The following is a 9620-nucleotide window of genomic DNA, read 5'->3' on the forward strand; positions in this document are numbered from 1 at the left end:
ACAACAGCATAGTGATGCATTATAGAGGTGTTAAAAAATAATTAAAATCTTCAAAAAATCCTGCCCTAAATATCAAAGAGTCTGAATTTTTAATGATAATCTTAGTGGAGACAGTATATGTTTTATTAAAATTTCTCAGAAAATCTAAACCTTTCCTAGTGCAGAAAATATAGAACAGGCTTACCTAATAAATGTAAATTTGATTTTTTAAAATGTATGTGCTCTGCAACTGGGTTTGTCATATTCTTCTTTTTCTTGTGAGAAAGAAGATACCCATTAAGTTTTCTCTCTGTTTTCTTTGGACAGCTGGAAGAAAGGCATGAAGGGAAAGAGAAGGTTTCCCCTCTGGATAATCATTTAGAGAGAATTTGATGGAGAGTAGGGAATAAAATCTGGAGAGCAAACTATAAACTACTGCAACTATTAACGCCAATGTAGGGTGTGAGAGAGAAGGGTTCATGCTTTTCAAAGCTGATTATAGTCATAAAGGGGGAAAGAGATGAAGGAGAATAGGAAATGGCAGGATACCACATGTGTTCCATTAGTAAGGAGTCAGTCAGTTCAGTCACTCAGTTGTATCCACCTCTTTGCGACCCCATAGACTGCAGCACGCCAGGCTTCCCTGTCCATCACCAATGCCTGGAGCTTACTCAAACTCGTGTTCATTGAGTTGTGATGCCATCCAACCATCTCATCCTCCTGCCTTCAATCTTTCCCAGCATCAGAGTCTTTTCCAATGAGTCAATTTTTCCCATCAGGTGGCCAAAGTATTGGAGTTTGAGCTTCAGCATCAGCCCTTCCAATGAATATTCAGGACTGATCCCTTTAGAATGGACTGGTTGGATCTCCTTGCAGTACTAGGGACTCTCAACAGTCTTCTCCAACACCATAGTTCAAAAGCATCAATTCTTCCATGCTCAGCTTTCATTATAGTCCAACTTTCACATCCATATATGACTACTGGAAAACCATAGCTTTGACTGCTGCTAAGTTACTTCAGTCGTGTCCGACTCTGTGCGACCCCATAGATGGCAGCCCACCAGGCTCCCCCATCCCTGGGATTCTCCAGGCAAGAACACTGGAATCAGTTGCCATTTCCTTCTCCAATGCATGAAAGTGAAAAGTGAAAGTGAAGTTGCTCAGTTATGCCTGACTGTTAGTGGACGCCATGGACTGTAGCCTACCAGGCTCCTCCACCCATGGGATTTTCCAGGCAAGATTACTAGAGTGGGTTGCCATTTCCTTCTTCCTAGCCTTGACCAGGTGGACCTTTGTTGGCAAAGTAATGTCCCTGCTTTTTAATATGCTATCTCGGTTGGCCATAGCTTTTCTTCCAAGGAGCAAGTGTCTGAATTTCATGGCTGCAGTCACCATCTACAGTGATTTTGGAGTCCAAGAAAATAAAGTCTCTCACTGTTTCCATTGTTTCCCCATCTATTTGCCATGAAGTGATGGGATTGGATGCCATGATCTTAATTTTCTTAATGTTGAGTTTTAAGCCAACTTTTTCACTCTCCTCTTTCACTTTCATCAGGAGACTTGAGAACCCCATGAACCAGTAAGAAGTAACACATAAGAAACAGTCACACATTCATTGAGATAATTCTAGGCATCACAACAAAAATGGAAGATTTCTTGCTTTAATGATGTACACAATAAAGAAATTTATCTTTAAAAGTTTGGGGAAGGTGGTTTGAGGGAAGATGTTATCCTGCTACTCTGTCTGAACTCCTTTCCAGACACAAGAATCTAGTTTCTGGTTTCAAACGTGCCAAGAAATCTCCCTGTTGGGGCTTTGGCATTGGGTACAGTTGTCCCTCAGTGTCTGTGGGGTATTGTTCCAGGAATGGATACCAAAAATCCCTGGATGCTCAAGGTCCTTATATAAAATGGCAATAGAACAATGAATACAGTCAGCCCTCAGTATCCACCTTTGGCATCTATGGACTCAACCAACCATGCATCGGTTTCAAGGTTGGTGCTAAACTCAGGGATATGGCAAGCACACCGTATTCCCTTTCATGGAGCTTTATTCTTCAGATATTCTCCTGGATAAGTCCCCCAAAGTCACTTCTCATGGAGCAGTACAGATGATGCATGCAGCCCCCCCTGTCCATCGGCTGACAAGCCCCTTCCCAACAGCTCTCCGAAGCCCTTTATCTGCTCTGTTCCATTTTCCCATAGCACTGTCATTCTCCAACATACAGTCACTTTCAAGATTTATTACTAGTCATTTTCAATATTTATTACCTATTATCTGTTACATCCTCCACACCAGATTGAATGCTGAGCTTCAACAAAGATTTACCCCACCCCCCCCACAGATGTTTCCAAAATACCAAACACAGTGCCTGACTTTTGCAAGGTACAAAAGGTACTCAATTCATACTAGTTAAATGAATAAGTGAATGTTTATGTCATCCACATGAACTGGAAAGTATGTATCAGCTAAGGAAGGCAGTACAATGATTTTCATACAAATCTACTTCTGGTGCAGCTGGGAGGTACAGAAACAGAAAACCAAATAGACCAAGGTTTTATTTTGCTTTCTGGGAGGAAGACCACCTAGAAACTGATCCTTTTTTACTGCTCAGGTCACAGCATTTCTCAAAATAAATAATAATACCTTGCATTTGGGGATGCTTCAAAATCTTTTCTTAGAGGTCTATGTTAGAGGTTAACTCACTTTAATGCCTATCTTACAATAGGAAAACTAAGGCTCAGAGACAAAAAGTACCCAGTGTGTCACACTGAGCAAATGCGACCTCAACAGAAGGATACCCAGGCTTTCTAATTTCATAAGCTCTCTCATTACACAGAGAACACAAAAGGACTCCACCATTGAGAGGATGAGAGACAAAAGACTAGTGTGTGTATGTGTGACTCAGTGTGGTGTTTGTGGGTAGACCAAGATTACAGGACAAAAAGAGAAAGAGCAGAGACCAATTGTTAGAGCTAAAAGAGCACATTGCCATTTATTGCTCAATTTCCGAAGCTTGTTTTGAGAACTTAACATGATATCTAAAGTATCTTTCACAGTGTTAATTTATGCCTTAAATGGCATAAAATTTAGACCTTGTAAGTGAACTTATTATAATTTTCTCTGCTTCCATTCATGTTGACTATAACCCATTTAGAAAGTTAAGGTCAATACTGACATTTTGTCATTGTTTTTCAATAGTTTTCGGTGCTCTAGGTATGAATTTTCAATATCAGATAGCAATTCTGGTCTTTGTTATCATGGCATCTTGTTCCATCACTTCATGGGAAATAGATGAGGAAACAGTGGAAACAGTGTCAGACTTTTATTTTTTTGGACTCCAAAATCACTGCAGATGGTGACTGCAGCCATGAAATTAAAAGACACTTACTCCTTGGAAGGAAAGTTATGACCAACCTAGATAGCATATTCAAAAGCAGAGACATTACTTTGCCAACAAAGGTCCGTCTAGTCAAGGCTATGGTTTTTCCTGTGGTCATGTATGGATGTGAGAGTTGGACTGTGAAGAAAGCTGAGCGCTGAAGAATTGATGCTTTTGAACTGTGTGTGTTGGAGAAGACTCTTGAGAGTCCCTTCAACTGCAGGAGATCCAACCAGTCCATTCTGAAGGAGATCAGCCCTGGGATTCCTTTGGAAGGACTGATGCTAAAGCTGAAACTCCAGTACTTTGGCCACCTCATGTGAAGAGTTGACTCATTGGAAAAGACTTTGATGCTGGGAGGGATTGGGGGCAGGAGGAGAAGGGGACGACAGAGGAAGAGATGGCTGGATGGCATCACTGACTCGATGGACGTGAGTCTGAGTGAACTCCAGGAGTTGGTGATGGACAGGGAGGCCTGGCGTGCTGTGATTCATGGGGTCGCAGAGTCGGCATGACTGAGCGACTCAACTGAACTGAACTGATCAGGTATTTATCAGATATTTTATTTCTGAGATACACAGCTATTGTTAACTGCAAAACAATTCTTTTAAGTGTCAACCTTCAATCATTTAGCCATTTCCTTTCTGTTTTTTCCCCTGGCAGCTGTTCTATTGATTGTCTAGAATTTGTCCCTCCTGTGTTTAACATTATAACAGGAAGTGCAAAATAGAAAGATGATATGTAACAAAGGATGGTAAAATAGTAAGAACCTAACAAGTGATGTGCTCCAAAAAACTGAGAAGTATGTGTTATGTAAACTCACAGATAGGCTCACACACATTTGGAATGTACATGCACACACTTACTAATCAATATTGTCCTTAATGACATAATTCAGAAAAATATCAAATACATTAAAAGCACACCACGTACTTGTTACTTTGCTAGCTTCTGAAATACAGTTTCAGGAAATACACATATTATGATTATCAAAATTTTACAGTTGAGGAAGCAGAAGCTCAGGGAATTCAAATAGCCCATCAAGGTCCCACAACCAGTGAGTTGCAGAGATGAGGTTGAAACTGAGTTTTGCTCTGATTTCAAAAAGCTTTTGTCCTCTTTTCCTTTTATTTCCTTTTTTCCTGAAATATTTCAGACATATAAAAACTGTAAAGAGAAAATGAAAAACTAAGTACCTATCACCTAACTTAAGAAATAGAAAATCATAAATACAGTTGAATTGTTAGTTATATTTACCAATCCATTATCCCTCCTGTCTCTTTTTCTCCTGAGTTCTGAATTTGTGTTTTCTTTCCCATTTGTATCTTAATAAGTTTAATACACAAATATATGTCTCAAAAATTATTTAGTGTTTTTTGACAGGTTTTAAAATTTCATATACTGTTTTAAAAAATTTAAAATTTTTACTCAATAGTATTTCTACTGTTTTAGAGTATTCCTTGGTTTGAATATAGCACTATGTTTTGATCTGTCTTTTTTTGATAGATGTTAGGTTGTTTTCAACTTTTAGCAACTGTTTTTAATTTTTGACAAGTTGATGAGTATAAAATGCTGTCATTGGTTTTTAACTGGCATTTTCCTGATTAGCATTGAGTGAAATTTTTCATATTCTCATTGCTAATTCATATTTACTATGAATTTCCAGTTTAAGTATTTTGCCTCTTTGTTCTATTGAGTTGTTCATTCTTTTCTCATTAATTTGAGGATGAATACAAACTATTATCTCTGTAGCTATTTTATTAAGTTTTAAAATAAAATTTATCTTGTCTTTTGATGTAGGGACATTTTTCACGTTTAAGAGAAAACTTTCTTTCTTTAGCTGACAGTGTCTGTTCTTATCTTTTCCCCATAGCCCAGTTTTCTACTGTGGCTTTTGATTTACCATGAAAAGCATAGGAGAGAGAGAAAGATGTATCCAACTGAATGTAGAGCTCCAGAGAATAGCAAGGAGAGATAAGCCTTCTTAAGTAAACAATGTGAAGAAATAGAGGAAAATAACAGAATGGGAAAGACTGAGATCTCTTCAATAAAATTGGAGATATCAAGGAAACATTTCATGCAAAAATGGGCACAATCAAGGACAGAAATGGCAAGGACTTAACAGAAGCAGAAGATATTAAGAAGAGGTGGCAAGAATACACAAAACTATGCAAAAAAGATCTTCCTGACTTAGATAACCAAGATGGTGTGGTCACTTAGCTAGAGCGAGACATCCTGGAGTGTGGAATCAAGTGGGCCTTAGGAAACATTAGTAAGAACAAAGCTACTGGAGGTGATGGAATTCCAGTTGAGCTATTTCAAATCCTAAAAGATGATGCTGTTTAAAGTGTTGCACTCAATTCACCAGCATATTTGAAAAACTCAGCAGTGGCCACAGGACTGGAAAAGGTCAGTTTTCATTCCAGTCTCAAAGAAGAGCAATGCCAAAGAATGTTCAAATTACTGCACAATTGTACTCATCTCACATGCTAGCAAAGTAATGCTCAAAATTCTCCAAATGAGGCTTCAATTGTACATGAACTGAAAACTTCCAGATTTTCAAGTTGGATTTAAACAATGCAGAGAAACCACAGATCAAATTGCCAACATCTGTTGGGTCATAGTAAAATCAAGAGAGTTTCAGAAAAACATCTACTCTGCTTTATTGACTATGCCAAAGACTTTGACCATGTGCATCATAACAAACTGTGGAAAATTCTTCAAGAGATGGGAATACCACCCCACCTTACCTGCTTCTTGAGAAATCTGTGTGCAGGTCAAGAAGCAACAGTTAGAACCAGACATGAAACAATGGACTGGTTCCAACTTGAGAAAGGAATACATCAATCTGTGTATTGTCACCCTGCTTATTAACTTACATGCAGAGTACATCATGTGAACTGTTGGGTTGGATGAAGCACAAGCTGGAATCAAGATTGCCAGGAGAAATATCAATAACCTCAGACATGCAGATGAAACCACTCTTATGGTGGAAAGTGAAGAACTAAAGAGCCTCTTGATGAAAGTGAAGGAAGAGAGTAAAAAATTGGCTTAAAACTCAATATTCAGAAAAGTAAGATCATGGCATCTGGTTCCATCACTTCATGGCAAATAAATGGGGAAACTATGGAAACAGTGAGAGACTTAATTTTCTTGGGCTCCAAAATCACTGCAGATGGTGATTGCAGTCATGAAATTAAAAGACACTTGCTCCTTGGAAGAAAATCTATGACCAACCTGAGAAAGTGAGAAAGTGAAGTTGCTCAGTCATGTACAACTCTTTGTGACCCCATGGATTGTAGCCTACCAGGCTCCTCCATCCATGGAATTTTCCAGGCAAGAGTACTGGAGTGGGTTGTCATTTCCTTCTCCAGGGTATCTTCCTGACCCAGGGATTGAACCTGGGTCTCCTGCATTGCAGGCAGACACTTTACCATCTGAGCCACCAGGAAAGCCCTCAGTTCAGTTCAGTCGCTCAGTCATGTCCAACTCTTTGCGACCCCATGAATCGCAGCATGCCAGGCCTCCTTGTCCATCACCAACTCCCGGAGTTCACTCAGACTCACGTCCATCGAGTCCGTGATGCCATCCAGCCATCTCATCCTCTGTCATCCCCTTCTCCTCCTGCCCCGAGTCCCTCCCAGCATCAGAGTCTTTTCCAATGAGTCAACTCTTCGCATGAGGCGGCCAAAGTACTGGAGTTTCAGCTTTAGCATCATTCCTTCCAAAGAAATTCCAGGACTGATCTCCTTCAGAATGGACTGGTTGGATCTCCTTGCAGTCCAAGGGACTCTCAAGAGTCTTCTCCAACACCACTGTTCAAAAGCATCAATTCTTCGGCACTCAGCCTTCTTCACAGTCCAACTCTCACATCCATACATGACTACTGGAAAAACCATAGCCTTGACTAGACGGACCTTAGTCGGCAAAGTAATGTCTCTGCTTTTGAATATGCTATCTAGGTTGGTCATAAGTTTTCTTCCAAGGAGTAAGCATCTTTTAATTTCATGGCTGCAGTCACCATCTGCAGTGATTTTGGAGCCCAAAAAAATAAAGTCTGACACTGTTTCCACTGTTTCCCCATCTATTTCCCATGAAGTGATAGGACAGGATGCCATGATCTTTGTTTTCTGAATGCTGAGCTTTAAGCCAGCTTTTTCACTCTCCACTTTCACTTTCATCAAGAGGCTTTTTAGTTCCTCTTCACTTTCTGCCATAAGGGTGGTGTCATCTGCATATCTGAGATTATTGATATTTCTCCTGGCAATATTGATTCCAGCTTGTGTTTCTTCCAGTCCAGCATTTCTCATGATGTACTCTGCATAGAAGTTAAATAAGCAGGCTGACAATATACAGCCTTGATGTACTCCTTTTCCTATTTGAAACCAGGCTGTTCCATGTCCAGTTCTAACTGTTGCTTCCTGGCCTGCATACAGATTTCTCAAGAGGCAGGTTAGGTGGTCTGGTATTCCCATCTCTTTCAGAATTTTCCACAGTTTCTTGTGATCCACACAGTCAAAGGCTTTGGCCTAGTCAATAAAGCAGAAATAGATGTTTTTCTGGAACTCTCTTGCTTTTTGTATGGTCCAGCGGATATTGGCAATTTGATCTCTGGTTCCTCTGCCTTTTCTAAAACCAGCTTGAACATCAGGAAGTTCACGGTTCACGTATTGCTGAAGCCTGGCTTGGAGAATTTTGAGCATTACTTTACTAGCATGTGAGATAAGTGCAATTGTGTGGTAGCTTGAACATTCTTTGGCATTGCCTTTCTTTGGGATTGGAGTGAAAACTGACCTTTTCCAGTCCTGTGGCCACTGCTGAGTTTTCCAAATTTGCTGGCATATTGAGTGCAGCACTTTCACAGCATCATCTTTCAGGATTTGAGATAGCTTCACTGGAATTCCATCACCTCCACTAGCTTTGTTCGTAGTGTTGCTTTCTAAGGCCCACTTGACTTCACATTCTGGGATGTCTGACTCCCTAGATGTATATTAAAAAGCAGAGACTTTAGTTCGCTGACTAAGGCCCATCTAGTCAAAGCTTTAGTTTTTCTAGTAGTCATTTATGGATGTGCCTTGGACCATAAACATAGCCTAGTGCCAAAGAATTGATTCTTTTGAACTGTTTTGTTGGAGAAGACTCTTGGGAGTCCCTTGGACTGCAAGGAGACCAAATCAGTCAATCCTAAAGGAAGTCAGTCCTGAATGTTCATTGGAAGGACTGATGCTGAAGCTGAAGCTCCAATACTTTGGCCACCTGATGAGAAGAATGGACTCATTGGAAAAGCTCCCAATTCTGGGAAAGATTGAGGGCAGCAGGAGAAGGGGACAACAGAGGATGAGATGGTTGGATGGCATCACCAACTCAATGGACATGAGTTTGAGCAAGCTCCTGGAGTTGGAGATGGATAGGGAGACCTGGCCTGCTTCAGTTCATGGGGTCACAAAGAGTTGGACACAACTGAGTGACTGAACTGAAGATGCTACTGGATTTTTCCATGCATGTGAGTCTAATTTTCTCCTTTCCATTCTGTTCTACTCGAGTATCTTATTCATGTGCCATTACTACACTGTATTAATGATCAAGGCTTCATAATGTAATTTAATACATGGTTTGGTTATTTGCTCCTCACAACCCTTGTTTGTAAAATTTTTTCTGGCCATTCTTTTTAATTTTTCTGTGTGAACTTTAGTATCAGTTCAGCCATTTCTTTAAACAAATCCTTCTGGAATTTTTTTGAGATTTGGTTGAATTTGTGAATTATAACTTAGGAAGACTTAATATCTTTGTAGTCAAAGATATCTTTGTGATGTTGTATTTTTCCATTTAAAAACATTTCATTCATTCAAATCAGCTTTTGGATTTATTTTAGGATTACTTAACTTTTTGCACATAAATTATGCATTTTTAAAAAGTTATACCTCAGTTTACTTTGGGAAGAACTATTTATTCCTAGTTGTTTAATATTTTTGTTGCTATTTTTTCTTTCTTTAAAAAGTGTTTATTTACTTATTTGGCTGTGCTGGGTCTTAGTTGCAGCACGTGGGATCTAGTTCCCTGACCAGAGATGGAACTCAGGCCTCCTGCACTGGGAAAGTGGAGTCCTAGCCACTGAACCGCCAGAGAAGTCCCTTTGCTGCTATTGTCAACTGAGTCTTCTATTTTACCTTCTACCAGGTTATTGTTTCTAGATATGCAGACTACTGATATCTGTATATTAATCTGATACCCTCTACCTGATTGATTCTCTATGTTATA

The 9620-nt window shown here is 39.7% G+C and overlaps 1 non-coding gene across 1 annotated transcript; it reads right to left on the bottom strand.

Annotated features, from left to right (window-relative positions):
• Positions 1–6741: 6741 nt before the first annotated feature.
• On the bottom strand, positions 6742–6814 carry TRNAC-GCA. The gene has a single exon. It is a non-coding gene; the product is annotated as a tRNA-Cys (tRNA).
• Positions 6815–9620: the final 2806 nt, after the last annotated feature.

Source organism: Oryx dammah, unplaced genomic scaffold, assembly GCF_014754425.2.
Source record: "Oryx dammah isolate SB20612 unplaced genomic scaffold, SCBI_Odam_1.1 HiC_scaffold_5, whole genome shotgun sequence".
NCBI classification, from domain to species: Eukaryota; Metazoa; Chordata; class Mammalia; order Artiodactyla; family Bovidae; genus Oryx; species Oryx dammah.